This window comes from Camelus bactrianus, chromosome 9, assembly GCF_048773025.1.
Source record: "Camelus bactrianus isolate YW-2024 breed Bactrian camel chromosome 9, ASM4877302v1, whole genome shotgun sequence".
NCBI classification, from domain to species: domain Eukaryota; kingdom Metazoa; phylum Chordata; class Mammalia; order Artiodactyla; family Camelidae; genus Camelus; species Camelus bactrianus.
In genome coordinates, this window is record NC_133547.1 from 1,752,548 (window position 1) to 1,768,191 (window position 15,644).

Sequence of the window (15,644 nt, forward strand, 5' to 3'; positions counted from 1 at the left end):
GATATTTTGCCATTTGCAGCCCTTTATTCACTTTTTTCACTTCAAAAACCAGAATTCATTGTGCCTTTAAAAAGTATATGAAATAATTGTTATTCTTCTAGATGAAAATTTGTTTACCAATTAAAAACAGCCTTTTAATAATTATTGACGTGAACTTAGGGAGAATTAACATTGTTAAATTTAATCTTAGCATCTAGGAATATATTTTCCTTTTATATATTCAAGCATTTTTATCAGCCGGTAAGGTTTTGTGGTTTTCTTCTCATCAGTTTTCCTTAGTTATTCCGACATACTGTTGCAGTTGTAGGTTTCTTTGTGTAGGGGTGTTTTTGGTTATAGTTCTCAAAAACTCAGCATCCCAGGAAATGGGGTTACTTCACCGTTGCCCCCCTGCATGCATTTAAGCCAACCAGACCCCAGGCTTCCTAAAGTAGTTGGGGGCCACGGATGCCCTGAAGGAAAATGCAGAGACGCACAGCAGTGTGGTGAGTATATGTGTCCACACCCACACCCACACCCACACATGCTTGTGAATATACCTCACAGGGGTCAGCCATGCCCCCACCCTGGGCCTCAGCACTGAATCTCCTCCCACTCTCGGTCTAGGCCACCTGAGCAGCAGGTCTCCTCCAGGTGGGACCCTCTGCCATGGCATCCGACCCGCTTCAGCCTTTCAGGTAGAAAGACCGGTTTGGAATAGAGAAGAAAAGGCCTGAGCTGCAAAGAACCTGTCTGTAGGATGCAAACCCATCCACCTGAGGGAGCCAGGTAGGTGGGATGCAGAATGTAGTGAAGAGGGGAAATAATTCTAACCGAAGGACCTACTGTTACCAGAGCCTTAGATTTTTCAGTAGAAACTGGAATGCTCAGTTTTGTATGCCATCTGCTGATATTTTATGTCTGGCCTATAGGCCCACTTGGAGGCATCAGAATTACTATGGGTCAGATCCTATGCTGGGTGCTTACATGGTGTCTAATCCCCACGCCCCAACTAGGTGGGGATTGAGAGGAAACAGGTTGGGAGATGCAGCAGTTTGCTCAAGAGCATGCAACTAGAGATCGGTGGTGTCAGGACTGAGTCCAGGCCCGGCCCTTGTGACTCCCAGGCCACACTGTGACCCGGCCTGGAGGTTTGAGGCCCGTGTGACTCACTGTGACCAGAGCAGCTCCCCATTACATGGTGTAGTAGGCTAAGGGTGGCCCCCAAAGAGTTCAGGTCCTACCGCTGGAAACTAGATGTTACCTTATTTGGAAAAGGGTCTTTTCAGACGTGACTAAGGATCTCAAGGTAGAGAGGTTATCCTGGTCTGTCTGGATGGGCCCTAAATGCCAAAAGATGTGTCCTTCCAAGAGGGAGGCAGAGGGCAGTCTGACACACAGGATTTGAAGACTGGATGACTCGTCCACCAGGCAAGCAACGCCAGGAGCCGCCAGGAGCTGAAGAGGCCAGGAAGGAGCCTTCCCTAAAGCCTGCAGCCGGAGTGCACCCCTGCTGACGCCTTGATTTCAGATTTCTGGCCTCAAATGGTGAGAGAAATTTCTGTTGTTTTAAGACTCCCAGTTTGTGGTAATTTGTTAGAGCAATCATAAGAAACTCATACACAAGGGAAAGTGCTAGAAAGGCGCTCTCAGACCTCCTGATCACTGTGGGTTTTAACTAGCTTTCAGCACAGCCCCCAGAGGGCTTAAGTTTCAGAAACACTAGCTTAAGGCAAGGGTTGAAAACTGGGAGTGCCTGCAGGGACCAGGCCCTTTGTGCAGAGGTGAGTGGGGCCTGAGGCTGAGCTGGAGAGGTATGCTTGACCTGAAGGCCTCCATCTGAATCAACTCTTTCCTGAAACTAGTACTTCTCAAACTTCAGTGTGTAATAAAAAGACAAAACAAGGTGGTACATACTACAGAGGGAAAGAAAACCAGGTGTGGGGTACAGGCAGTGATCCTGGGAGGGCTGAGCTCAGACTGGGGAGTCCAAACAGGGCTCTCTGAGGAGGTAGCCTTTGAGTCAAAACCACAGGGTGAGAAGTCAGCCCTGGAACACAGGGAGGAGCTGTTCTGGACAGAAGGTGCAGCACAAGCAAAGGCCCTGAGGTCAGGAAAGAGCTCCACAGGTTGGAGGAGGAGGCAGGAAAGTGCTGCCACATCTCGCTGGAGGAATTGAGCATGTCCGGAGCAACTTCCTGGGGAGAGGACTCTGGAAGCTCACACCTCGTCTCCTCCAGACTCCATCGTGCACCTTCTCCCATTGCTGGTTGCGTAGTGAATCCTTTCACCATGGTAAGTCTTAGCCGTGGGTGCGACTAAGCCGCGTTCTCAGAGTCCTTCCAGTGGGTCACTGAACCTAGGGGTGGTTTGCGGACCCCCAACCCATATCCCCATGAGTAATGTACAGTGTGATGTCTTAGGCATCTGGAGGGCTGAATGAAATCTGAAGGTTCCATACACACGTGTTTCAGTAAGAAGTGTTGGAAGTTGCCACCAGATCACTGTATCTGTAGGACGTCCCCCTGGTGTGGTGCCTCTGATGTACATTTTAGACGAACCACGCACGACTCAAGGCTTTCAGACAGTCTAACATTCACAGGTGTCTTGATGCAGTGGGTCCTCTGGTGCCTGGGCAGCAAAGAGCAGTGCCTGAAGGTGGCCCCCCACGCCTTACTTGTACAGGGATCCTCCCAAGGCCAAGAGGAGCTGTAGCTGAAGACGTTTCGCCGTCTCTGCACTTGCAGCGTTTCTCTCCTGGGTGGGTTTTCTGGTGCTCGGTGAGGGAGGACCCGTACGGGAAGGGCTTCCTATAGTTGGGGCACTTGTAGGCGTTCTCGCCTGTATGAGTTCTCTGGTGGAGAGGAAGGGGGGAGGCCCAGCGGAAGGCCCTCGTGCACTCACTGCCTTCACAGGGTCTCCCCAGTGCGCGTGCTCTGGTGCTGACTGAAGACCGGCTGCGGGCGGCCTTCCCACACTCGGTACACTGACAGGGCTGCTCGCCAATGTGGATGTTCTGATGGGAGAGGCGGGCTGAGCATTTGCTGAAGGGTCCCATTCACTGCGGGGACGTGGCCTCTGTGGGCGTCTTGGTGCTCCCGGAGGGAGGGGCCCTGCCCAAAAGCTCTGGCACAGTCCTCGCACTCTGGTTTCTCTCTGGTGCTGAGTAAGGTTTGCCCTCTGGCTGATGGTCCTCGCACACTCACTTCATTCATAGGGTCCCTCCCGAGTGGATTCGCCAGTGCTGAGCGAGGAAGGAGCCGGAGCTGAAGGCTCTCCCACACTTGGGATGGCCCAAGCCTCCCCTCTGCCGCTGCGCACAGCTGACGCCGGGACCGCGCTCTTGGGGAGGCTGTCCGCGCTGCCGGCCTTTATGAATTCCATGTCTCAAGAGCCTTTTGGGGCCTAGCTTTCAGAGACGTTGTGCTTGGAAGATATCCTGTTGTCAGCTCCGGCATCCCAGCCTGAAAGTAAGTTTTCAAAAATACAGGTTCCCGTAAGATGCGAGACGAGACACTGAAAGTAAGACGTGGCTGCTGTATTACCGGTTGTGATGGCTGGTCTTACACGTCAGCCTGGCCAGGCCGTCAGGTACTGGTCTGGGTCCTGCTGTGGAGGTACACTCTATAGATGGGGGGAGCATTTACAGCCCGCTGACTCTAAGTAAAGGTGGTCATCCTCGATGACGTGGGTGGGCCTCACTCAACCGTTGAAGGACCTTACAAACTAAAAGAGGTTTCCCAGAGAAGAGTCCGCCTTAGGACGGCAGCATCAACACCCACCTTGGTTTGCAGCCTTGCAAATTTTGGACTTGCCAAACCCACAGATGCAGGAGCCACTTCTTAAATCTCACTGATGTTCTGTTTCTCTAGAGAGCATGGCTGATACACAGACTCTCCAGTGAAGGTGGACATCGGGGCCAGGCTGGGAGAGGGAGAGGTATGCACAGACTCTCAAATCCAGGGAAGCGGGGTGACCCACAGAGGGAAGGAACGTGTCAAGGCTGAATCCAGCTCATCCAGGAGGATGAGCACTTAGACTGATCAGGATACTTAGGCCCAGGATGGGCTGAGGGAGCCCTCACCACCTCACTGGGTCTGGGTCGGGGGTCAGATCACATGGACATCTAATTTTAGGCAGTTGTGGTTCATCAATGACTCATCAAACAAAACTAATTTAGAGTCAGCTGAATTTCTCAGCTTTGGTCCTGCTGACTTCTGAGCCAGGTAAGTGTGTGTTGTGGGGACTGACCTGGACGTGGTGGGCCGTTGAGCAGGATCCCTGGCCTCTCTCTGCCAGGTGTCAGCAGCACCCTCCTGACTGTGACAGCCAGAAATGGCTTCAGATGCTGCCTCGTGTCGCCCCCAGGTGAGACCTCTGCTTTAGTGGGTTGTGACAAGAAGTTTTGAAATAGAATGGATTTGAAAGAGTATGAGAGCGCACTGTGTGTAATACGGAGAGTGCTGGTACAGTGCGCCTGACCACAGGGTGTGGCAGAAACCGGGGTGCAGAGCACAGACGCGAGGGCAGTCAGCTCTGTCACGTGGGCGGGGGGGGGGCACCCCTCCCTCACCCACCCCAGCCACACCTTGGCACAGAACGAGAGTTCAGTAACCCAGTGTGGCCTCAGAGAAAAAACAGGCCCCGCACACCATCCTTCACAGGGTGCCTCACCAGGGGAACAGTGACACCTTAGCCACAGACTCACCAAAGTGTGACCACTTGGTTTGGACACATTTGTCATAATTGGACCCCACCCCTGCCGCCACACCCCCCCACGCCCTTCCTCAGGCAGTACTAGCGAGCTCCTCCCACATAGACGCCCAGCCTTACATGACAGTCACAACAGCCACCCACCAGGTAACCCCCCACACACAAAGTCACAGACATAACTCACACTCCATCGCACAGAGACACGCCAGATCACTCATCGCTACTTGTCACACACACTCCCACAAAATAAAGTACACTACCGCAAACTGGCCTTCAGTCACAGACACATAATCAGGAAGAAAACTACAAAATTACACAATTTCATGCAAGTCACTCTCCCAACTCGCACTCTTTCATAAGTCACACTGACATACGGCTCCCAGGACTGCAACTGTATACTGATACCCCAAAAATCACCCACGAGGGCTTAGCAAATGCGGCTTCACAGGGAGAGTCAGGAGCCTTCCCAGCAGAGAACCCTCCTGCCAGTTCAAGGACCAACAGGAGGCCATCAGTAAGTCTCCGGGTCCTGTGTCCCGGGCACACAACCAGCCTCTCTGCCATGGTGTCACCACATTCAGAGCCTGGCCCCCTGGTAACTGGGGCTTGGCCTCTTCTGCTTTTCAGCCTGCCCACCGCTGACCTTCCTTGCTTCAGCAGACCCAGAGCTCTGCTGGCTTTCACCTCTGACCTCCAGCCCGTTCCCTCCATGGCCATCCTGTCCTCACTGACCTGGGGCTGTGGTCACGGCTGCCTTATCTGACCTTGTAAGTACGCCATGAGGTAAGAACTCTTTGTCCCTATTTCACAGAGAGGGAAACTGGCCCAGAGACACAATGTGCCTAAGGCCGTAAAGCTAGAAAGGGCTGGGGCTGGTGTCGGGACCCAGACTGCTGACCCCAGAGCTGTGAGTCCACAGACACAAACAAGACCAGACCCAGAGACAGGAAATCAGACACTGGCACCCACAAAGGACCTTGAGGCACCGGAGAGATGACACGCACACACGCAGACCACAGTCCACGCAGGAAGAGCCGGCTCTAAGCCCTCTGCGTGCACTGACGCGCTCACTCGTGACAGCTTGTGCAGGAGGGACTGTCTCTCACCAGTCAGCACTCAAAGCCCAGCAGAGAGCTGAAACACACCACTAGGAAGAGCAGGGGGGAACAGGATCCCATTTGTTCATGCTGCAAGCATTTATTAAGCACCTACTGGGCACCTGGCACAATTCTAGGTGCTAGAGGTATAGCAGTGAAGAAGAGAACAGTACCCCACTCCTGGCACCACAGCCTCCCGTTTATACTGGTCCCTGGCCTCAGACATGCACCCCCATGCCCTCGGGACCAGTGCAATCACACCACCCACACACCAGCACTGACAAAACCCTCGACCAAACGACACCCAGGGCCTCACCAGACACACGCGCCGATACAGACTCACGCGCACGTGGCCAGGCCCTGTCAACAACTGTACACACACCCAGGGTCAGGTGGCACACAGGTCCCCGTCAGCACACACACAGAGTAACATCTAAGCCCTCATGTCATACCACTCCCTCAGACCTGCAGCCATGAGCATTATGCATACACACACACTTTAATCACAAGTAAAATCTCACAGGCACCCTTAAAGCTTAGGGCAACGGGGACAATGGCACACTTAGCTGCAGACACCTGCAGAGAAATACAGACTTGGCAACAGGAATAAGACACACAGCTCCCACTAGTGCAACCCCACAAATGGCCCACATGCACACTCACAAACTCAAGGGCTCACACACGCATACTGGTTCACCTAAACGCATACCTCACTAGAACAAACACATCTTCAAACGCATGAGATGCCCTCACACACGCCCGTACACACAGTCACCTGCACACACCAGTGCACATGCTGGCTCAGTCACATTTTGCTGCTCACGCACACTGATACACCCCACTCCCCAACACAGACGTGCTCACCCGCCACGCACACTGCTCATGCAGACACACCCGTTCACTCTCACTCACCTGCAAAGCCGCCTGGCTTCCACACAAGGACGCGAAGATCTCCAGCCTGAGCTGGAAGCAGACATGCGCTAGAGGTGCCTGGGCACTCGGCATTCTGGGAGTTGTAGTTGAGAGCCAGGTGCACCGATGCACTGCTTCCTGGATCCCAGACTCCACCCTCCCCAGAATAAACTATTGCTAGTCCCCAAGTCCTTGTCTCAGACCTGCAAAGTGATACAATTTCCAAAAATGATAAGTGATCCGGAGGCAGTAAATTAGAGGGGTGAGAGAGCGGAGAAGGGGTGATGCTACTTAGAGGAGTGGCCAGGAACGGGCTCTCCAAACAGATGGCATTGTGAGTGAGGTCAAATACGAACACACAGTTACACTCCGATTTGAGGAAGGAATTCTAGGCTGAGGAAAGCCAGTGCAAAGGCCCTGAGACGGGAAAGACTGGTGTGTTTGAAAAACTGGGGTGAAGCCAGCACAGCACAGCTCGATATACAAGATGCAGAAGAGGAGGCTAGAGAAGGGTTCTGAGCACAGAGAGCCCAAGGCATGAAAGGACCCCGGAGGGCTGCAGCTCAGAGGCCCCGTGGCTGCTGGGTGGAGGTGGGCTGGGTGGCAGTAAAGGCAAGGAGACCGGGCAAGGAGGCTGTGTGATGGTCTAAGCCGGAGGACGATGGCCATGGGGGTGGGGTGAAGGGGCTCAGTATGTGCAGGTTTTTCCATGTTTCCCCCTTGGATTACAGATCTTTCAGTAGAAAGCACTGATGATCGAATTACCTGTCCCTGGATGCTGACGTGGTGGCTTCGGTCCCAGGCTTAGAGCATGTCCCTCGGTGCTAGGCCTCCTTTATATTTGCCTAGTCAGTCACGTTGGGGGAACTGATCAGATGCGGTGAACAGGCTCAGAGGTATGTTAACAGGGAAACACTTTACAGCCCATACACTTCATCACTTACGCCAGCTGTTAGACAAGCATCGTACATGTGCTTTTAGAAGCAGACTTAAACAGCATTGTTACACATCATGAGTAGTTATACTCTGTGACAGCTCCATTAGAGAATTCTTTTTCTATCCTAAACACTGGAGCAACATTAATAGGGAGACAAACGTTTGGTAAACAGTTCAATTAGAAAACAGATTAAAAGCCAGTAGTACTTCAAACAACCAAAAAAATTGTAATTTTTCATCAGTTCACTCAATCCTATGCAATCAATCCCTTTTACTAACAGTTTTCATTAGACTTCCTGAATATCTTACTGAGCTCAGCAGTATGATTTCAAAGAAACCCATACTTGTCCGAAAGTCCTTTTGATGAATCTTCTTGAAGCAGTTCTGCAGAGCATCGGTTTAACTGTCTATGAATGATAAAAGACCCAAACAGGCAAAGGTAAAAGATCTAATTATAATGTTTTTGACCAAAAAAAAGTCCTCAAGTTGCTGTGACCCACAGCATTTTAAGATACGTGGAAGCATGACTAATAGCATTTTACCAGAACATCTCTGAATTTCAGAAACTTTGTATGATTTCTAGAATGTCCATACTAACACTTGTCTGAACTGTATAATCCAAGGGGGCTTACCACGCGGTTGACAGTGCTCCCCGTGTAATTCAACATACCAGCCGGTCCTAGGTACTTTAATATTTTTCTCTGAGATGTCTCAGGGGCCTTCTGAAGCATCCCAAAGTCAGCTGAAGTCAAAATAAATTTAATTAGAATTATATCAAAAATGTTCACACAGCCTGTTATCAGAAGTAAACTTGTTCTCTTAACAGAGAGGCACCAGCTCTAGTCCTGTACCAGCCCACTTTTAATAACAAAATCATTTACCTAATTAAGTTTAATCTCAGCACAGAGCTCCTTTGTTAGGGCTCCCTTTCTACAAGCTTTCCACAACTTTCTGTATCCACAGTAGTTTGTCCTTTATTTTTCTCCCCATCTAGAAATAACCAGCTCTGGGACCTGATCATGCCCTTTTCCCTTAACAAAATGCAATTCCATTCCTCAGATCTTTTCTTACTCAGAACATACATCCTACTTTCCTACTGCATACTGAAATGTTTTCATTATTTTTAATAGCTTCAATTACATATTTAAATTATAATCCTTAATTCTTAAAAATCTTACATGTAGTGAATATTTCAGTATCTTTGGGAATGACCTAGCTTTTCAGCTGTTCAACAAACTGCCATCATTTACTTTAACTTAGCACAACTCTAAAATTTTAAGTCGCGAACTATCTTGAGATTGTTTTTAAGTGAACAGGCCTAAAACAGTTATTTCTGAAGAGTTCACCCAGTAAGCTCTGATCTCATTTAAGCTCACTTGTAAGAATTTCATCACCAAGTTACCTTTTTTTTCTTTCTGCTGACAGACTCTGCAACAGAAACAACATAACCTACTGACTTTGGTAAACTTAGGTACAATAAAAGACATGTCTGTATTGATTATACCAAGGAGCTTAAGCTAGTGAACCTGAAATCTGTTCTGTCTGTGTACTTAGAAGTGTTTAATTTGTAAAGGCAATTAAATAGAGCTCATTTACAAGTTAATTTCCTACATAAAGACAGAAGCAGAGCTCTCACAGGTTTCCATCTTTCCCCTGCGAGCCCAGGCAGACCGTCTGTAGCTCAAAGGCACAGGAAGACAGCTGCCCCCCTTTTATAACACCTAATCATCTTGGCTGCTTCGGGTTTGTTTCGTTTTTTCCAGTTTCCGAACATCCCCTTCAGTTTAAAGAAATAATAGCAATAGATAGATAGTAATACACCATTTCCTCAGATTCACATGCCTCAGTCTCAGCAAAACCAGGAAGAGAGAACAAGGTGTGGCCTCAGGTACCAAGACACCCCCCCCCAAATCCTGAGCAACTGCAGAAGGTCCACCTTGGGGTAACAGCAGAGCCATCAGGGACCATTCTCCAGATCTCAGGGAGGCCTGAGGCCACACAGTGTTACAAAAGTTTTCTGACTGGATAAAAAAGTTGTGGTATACACACACACACACACACACACGTGCACACACAGTGGAATACTACTGACCCATAAAAAATGACAATGCCATTTGCAGCAACCTAGATGGATCTGGAGATCATCACTATAAGTCAAGTAAGGCAGAAAGAGAAAGAAAAATACCATATGATATCACTTATATGTGGAATCTTTTGAGATAAGTGAACTTGCAAAACAGAAACAGGCTCAGCCATAGAAAACAAACTTGCGGTTACCAGGGGGAAAAGGGAAAAAAGGTGGAGAGATAAATTCAGAGTTTGGGATTTGCAGATACTAATTACTATATATGAAATAGATAAACAACAAGGTCCTACTGTACAGCACAGGGAACTATATTCAATACCCTGTAGTAACCTATAGTGAAAAATATTAAAAGGAATATATGCACATATATGTATGACTGAAACATTATGCTGCATGTCAGAAATTGATATATTGTAAATCAACTACTTCAATTAAAGTTACTATAATAAAATACCATTTTCATTCATTTATGGGAGCATAGCTGAAGATCTCCCAGTTTTGCAAAATATACCCTACGGAGACTATAAAATGGAACAGAGCTCTGGTCATCCGCACTTAATTATTCACGGCCGATGTTACCAGATACCAAGCAAACCAAAATTCAAAACAGCCTCTCAGGGTCACAGTTCCTTGGCCCAAAGGGGAGATTCCCAACTAACACCTCGGCAGGTAAAGGAATGAAAGACCAAGGCTAGAAAGGGAAAAACCCCAACTAGTGCTCTGCCCCGGGTGAGGCCACACACACTAAACATGGTCCCACAGACAAAAGCTCAGATGAGGTGTAGCCCTAAAATCCCACTTCCACTCCCAGATGGAGGCCTCCACAGTGGCCAGGCTCACGGGAGAGAATCCCCTCACCCCCGAGCGACACTGAATGTGGGGTGTAGTTTCGGATGTTTCTCAGCTCCAAACAGTGCCTGTCAGGGAGAGCCCCTGTTAGCGTATGAGGTTACCGAGCCCATAAAGACTAACAACCCCTTACCTCGTGGTTTTCCTCTTACCTTCTAAGACGTCACGCACTCTATCTGTGGAGTGTGCATCTCTCTGAATAAATCGACTTTTACCCAACTATGGCTCACTCTTGGATTTTTCCTACACGAAGCCAAGGACCCTCATGTGATGAGGTGCATCCCAGGGACTCACCTGGGACCTGTGACATGGCCTTCTTCTCTCACCCCATTTTTCTATGTCAGGATGATAAATGCAATGGAGATGATAAAACAGGATGAGGGGCTTGCGAGTCACCTAGAGGGCATCTGCTTTGGATGAGAGGGCCAAGGAAGGGCCTTCTGAGGAGGAACCTTGGAGCTGACAGGGAGCTGGCTGCTCAGAGATCTGGGGGTACACCAAGCACCTGCATCTTTTCTGCCTCAGACCAGGATGTGATTCATTGGTGTCTCTCACACCCCAGTGATCACAAGGGTTTGATCTGGCTGGTTGCTCACATGCCCTTTTTTTAAATTGAAATATAGTTGATGTACAATGTTGTGTCAGCTTCTATTGTAGAGCATGGTGATTTATATATCATATATATATATATATATATATATATATATATATATATATATATATATATATATATATTCCTTTTCATATTCTTTTTCATTATAGGCCATTACAAGATGTTGAATATCATTCCCTGTGCTGTACAGTAGGACGTTGTTGTTTACCTTTTTTATATATAGTAGTTCGTATCTGCTAATCCAGAACTCCCAATTTGTCCCTCCTTACACCCTTTCCTCCCTGGTAACCATAAATTTGTTTCCTATGTCTGTGAGTCTGTCTCTGCCTTGTAAATAAGTTCATTTGTGTCTTTTTCTCTTTTTAGATTCCACATAAGTGATATCATGGTATGTTTCTTTCTCCTTCTGGCTTACTTCACTTAGTATGACAATCTCCAGGTCCACCCATGTTGCTGCAAATGGCATTATTTTATTCTTTTTTATGGCTGAGTAGTTTTTCAGTGTGTGTGTGTGTGTGTGTAGAGACACATCACATATATTCCATTCTATATATGAGATATACATATCACAACTTCTTACCCAGTAATCTGTTGAGGTCACATGTCTCTTTACTCTCTTTTTGGCCAATTTATGTCTTTCCTAAGGATTATGCATTTGATCAAGAGGCTGTTGGTCTCAAGTAAGGGAGGGCTGTTCAACCCTCAAGGATATGTTGGTAGCACTGCAACCCTCTCCTAAAAATTCCCTAAGAAATGTCTCAACAACGTAAGATTTTTTAAAGTCCTAAAGAAATACAGTCCAACCTGTATCATTACAAAGTAGAACGCCAAGTGGTTCTACAGCAAAAATATTGGATCCTTTCTCAACCCTCTTAACTTTGGGCAAATTGCCTATTTGAATTTTATTTTCTTTACCTGCAAAATAGAGAGTATAAGAATGATAGAGATAATATATATAAAGACTAGTGACATAGAAAACAAACTCTGGTTACCAAAGGAGAGGGGTAGGGAAGGCATGAATTAGGAGTTTTGGATGACCAGATACACACTACTATATATAAAATGAACAACAAGTTCCTACTGTACAGCATGTTCCATTTCTAGTAATAAGCTATAATTGAAAAGAATGAGAAAAAAATTTATCTATGTATAACTGAATCACTTTGCTATACACCTGAAACTAACATTGTAAATCAAATACACTTCAATAAAAATAAAATTAAAAAATAAAAATTAAAAAGTGGCTAGTACAGGTGGCCTGGGAAAACAGGAAGAATTGGAAGCCTGATCATGGGGTGGAATAAAAAAATAGTGGCTCACCACGCGGTTAGATGTGGAGGAGTGATTAAAAATTGGTAAATACTGTTTTCTTTTTTCCCTGGAGTTTTATCTGGGCACGTGGCAACCCAGCTGGAGACAGCATTTCCCAGCCTACCTTGCAGGTCAGTGTGGCCGCGTGACTAAGCGCTAGCCAGTGGGCTCCCGACTTCCGGGTCACGCCTTCAGAGCACGTTGCTTGCCCTCTGCTTCCTCCGTCCTCCTTCCGGCAGCTGGAGCCTGAATGAGGTGCCAGTGACCACCTCCTACCACGTGGATAAGGAGACCATGGGGGATGGTGGAGGAATCTGGTCTCAGGAAGACTTTGTGGTGAAGAGACACCCAGGACCACCTTCAAGCACTGACCTTTACAGGAAAGAGAAAAAACACTTTCCTATTATTTAAGCCACTGTTGTTTGGTCTCCGGTAAAGCAGCAGAACCCCAAACCCAACCAACACAATGCTGTCAGGTAAATGTTACAGAAAGAAAAAAGTGCCCCTGACATTCTCTTAGGAAGAAGCCACACGGAGACCATCTCTCTCCCGGTCCAGTATGGCCTGTTTTTCTTCTGGAAAAGTTGCTTCTGATGAAGTCATTGACTTGCATTCAGGACAAATACTAGACGGCAAACGTGTACCACTAAACCCTAGAATCGTGGTCACTTTGGGAGGCCCGTGGAGACAGATGAGCAGAGCAGAGCGCCCCTAGTGGGCTCACACTCCAGGACACGGTCACTGGCCTTTCGGATGGGATGGTGCCCCCCGCCCCCACCACAGTCAACCTCTGGTACCCACGGGTGGGTGGGGGGAGATTCCAGGACCCACCAGGGTATGAAAATCCGAGGGTACTCAAGTCCCGTAACTCCATACCTATGGATTCTGCTTCCGCGGGTTCAACCAACCAGGGATTTTAAACACAGTACGCAGTCCACGGTGGGTTGAGTCCACGACTATGGTTGAATATGCGGGTACCCGGGGCCAGCTGCATTTACATCTTTCACTCTTCCTCTTCCTGTCTTCCCCTGTGTACATACAGTGCCCTTTGCCTAAATTAAATGCACGTTGGACATGTCCATTTTATCCTGACATCTACTGGGGCCTCCTGCATGGCTCGTCATCTTTTTGCCAACTTTTTGGACCACCAGTGTGTTCCTGGTGGTCTCCAAAAACACTAACGCCTCCACCATGACCACAGGGCAAATCCTGTGAGGGCAGACTTCTGTGTCCCTCTGTGTCCTCAGACGGCACCTGAAGATAGAGCCTCCGCAGGGCTCTCTTCATGTCCTTGTTCCTCAGATTGTAGATAAGCGGGTTCAGGGTGGGTGTGAGGAGGACGGCAGTCAGGCGTCCTTGCCACGGAGAGTAGCCCGCAGCGGGCTGCATGTAGGCAGGACGACGGTGGCCAGGTGCAAAGACCACGTGGAGGCCTTCCGCCGGCCACCGAGCGGATCTGGACCAGCATGGCCAGGATGCACACGTAGGACAGGACGGTGAGGACAAAACAGCTCATGATGACGCAGCCGCTGGCTGCAAACCCTGCCACCTCGTGGGCATCCACCTCGGCACAGGCTAGGCCCATGAATGCAGGGATGTCGCAAGAGTGGTCAGTCACCTTTGGGCCGCAGAAGGGGAGAGAGAAGGCGTTGGCTGTGTGGGAGGCAGAGAAGAGGAGCCTGCTGCCCCAGGCCAGCGCCACCAGGGAGGCCTGTAGCCAGGCAGCAGTCATAAGCCATGGAGGTGATGAGAAAACACTGTGGACCCAAAGCAGACAAAAGCAAAGAGTTGGGATGCACAGGCAGGGAGGGAACTCTGCCCAGTGCCCACCAGGGCCCAGGGCAGGGTGCTGGACAGGGAGCAGAATCCAGCAAGGAGAGGTGTTTGAGGAAGAAGTACCTGGGCGTGTGCAGACAGGGATCCAGGCTCATGGCAGCCACAGTGGGGATGTTCCCCAGAATCGCAGCCAGGTAAACCAGAAGGAAGACGGCAGCACTGAGCAGCTGCACCTCAGGGACCTCCGAGGAGCCCCGGAGGACGAAGACAGGTACTGCTGAAAGACTGGTCATGTTCTGCCTTTGGAAACGCTCCTGAACAGCAGAGGATGCTCAAGGAGAAGGGCACGCGGAGGACAACGCAGCAACAAAGCCCTGGAAGGAAGAGATGGGGAGGTGGGGGTGGCGCTCAAGCATGTCTTCATTAAACCCACGTGCATGGTGCGTCTTCCCTGGAGGCCTTAGACTCAAGTATCTACAGAGGATGGTCAGATATGTCAACTAGTGAGTCCAGCTGAGGAACAGAATAGGGGATGGTGGGGACTGTGGAGAAGTGGATGTTCTGTCCGAATGAGGCAGCTGCTCCAAGCTCTTGCCAACTGTTGTTGGTAAACCAGGCATTGCCAGATTCTCTGATATTTTTCAAAAGAAGCCAAAATTTCAGGTTTTTTAAAACATGAAACCTCTTGACTTTCATATATTGGCAGTTAATTCAAACTTAAAACACTGTGTATATCAAATGGGGGCACCAGTTTAAGACTTTTGGTCTTACCATGCGTATGACAACATAATTCCATATCGTCTTCATTACAGTACGCAGCCCGAGGTCTTGTAATGGCCTGTTTCCCACCCAAGACAGTGAGCTCCTCTGCCCTCCGAGTGCGGGGACCACTTCTAATTCATCTCTTTACTTCCTGCCATCCAGCACACTAGGTGACACACAGTAGGGACGTAATGTTTAAGAATGTGTTTGCCACCAGCCAGCCTGGGTTTGTATTCTGTGTGACCCTGGAAAATACCTTCATCTCTCTCTAGCCCCTGTTTTCTCTGTAGAAAGAGATAATATAGTAACCTGAGTGTCACGAGGTCATGAAAGGAACGTACTTAAAACAAGACCAGACATGTGAACTTGCGTGAAAAGCTGACCATTACTATGATTCCATTTTTTTTTTTTGTAAATGTGTGTTCCTTATTTTTCTTTCCATTATGGTCCCTGGGATGCCAGGTAATAAAATAGAAGAATTAATATTGTTAAAATGGCCACACTACCCAAAGGAGTCTACAGATTTAATGTGATCCCTATCGAATTACCCAGGACATTTTTTTCCACAGAACTAGAACAAATAATCCTAAAATCTATATGGAATCACAAA

The 15,644-nt window shown here is 48.5% G+C and overlaps 1 long non-coding RNA gene across 2 annotated transcripts in view; it reads right to left on the bottom strand.

Annotated features, from left to right (window-relative positions):
- The window catches only part of LOC123618822 (uncharacterized), a 64,741-nt gene continuing 49,097 nt past the window's right edge, over nt 1-15,644 (bottom strand). The window contains exons 2-6 of one of the 2 annotated variants that reach the window (XR_012508925.1): nt 14,396-14,646; nt 12,621-12,868; nt 8,270-8,379; nt 6,702-7,650; nt 1-3,443 (exon numbers count right to left, since the gene is read on the bottom strand). This is a non-coding gene — a long non-coding RNA (uncharacterized LOC123618822). Of the gene's footprint in view, nt 7,651-8,269; nt 8,380-12,620; nt 12,869-14,395; nt 14,647-15,644 lie in introns of both variants that reach the window. The other variant, XR_012508924.1, reaches the window with a different exon arrangement.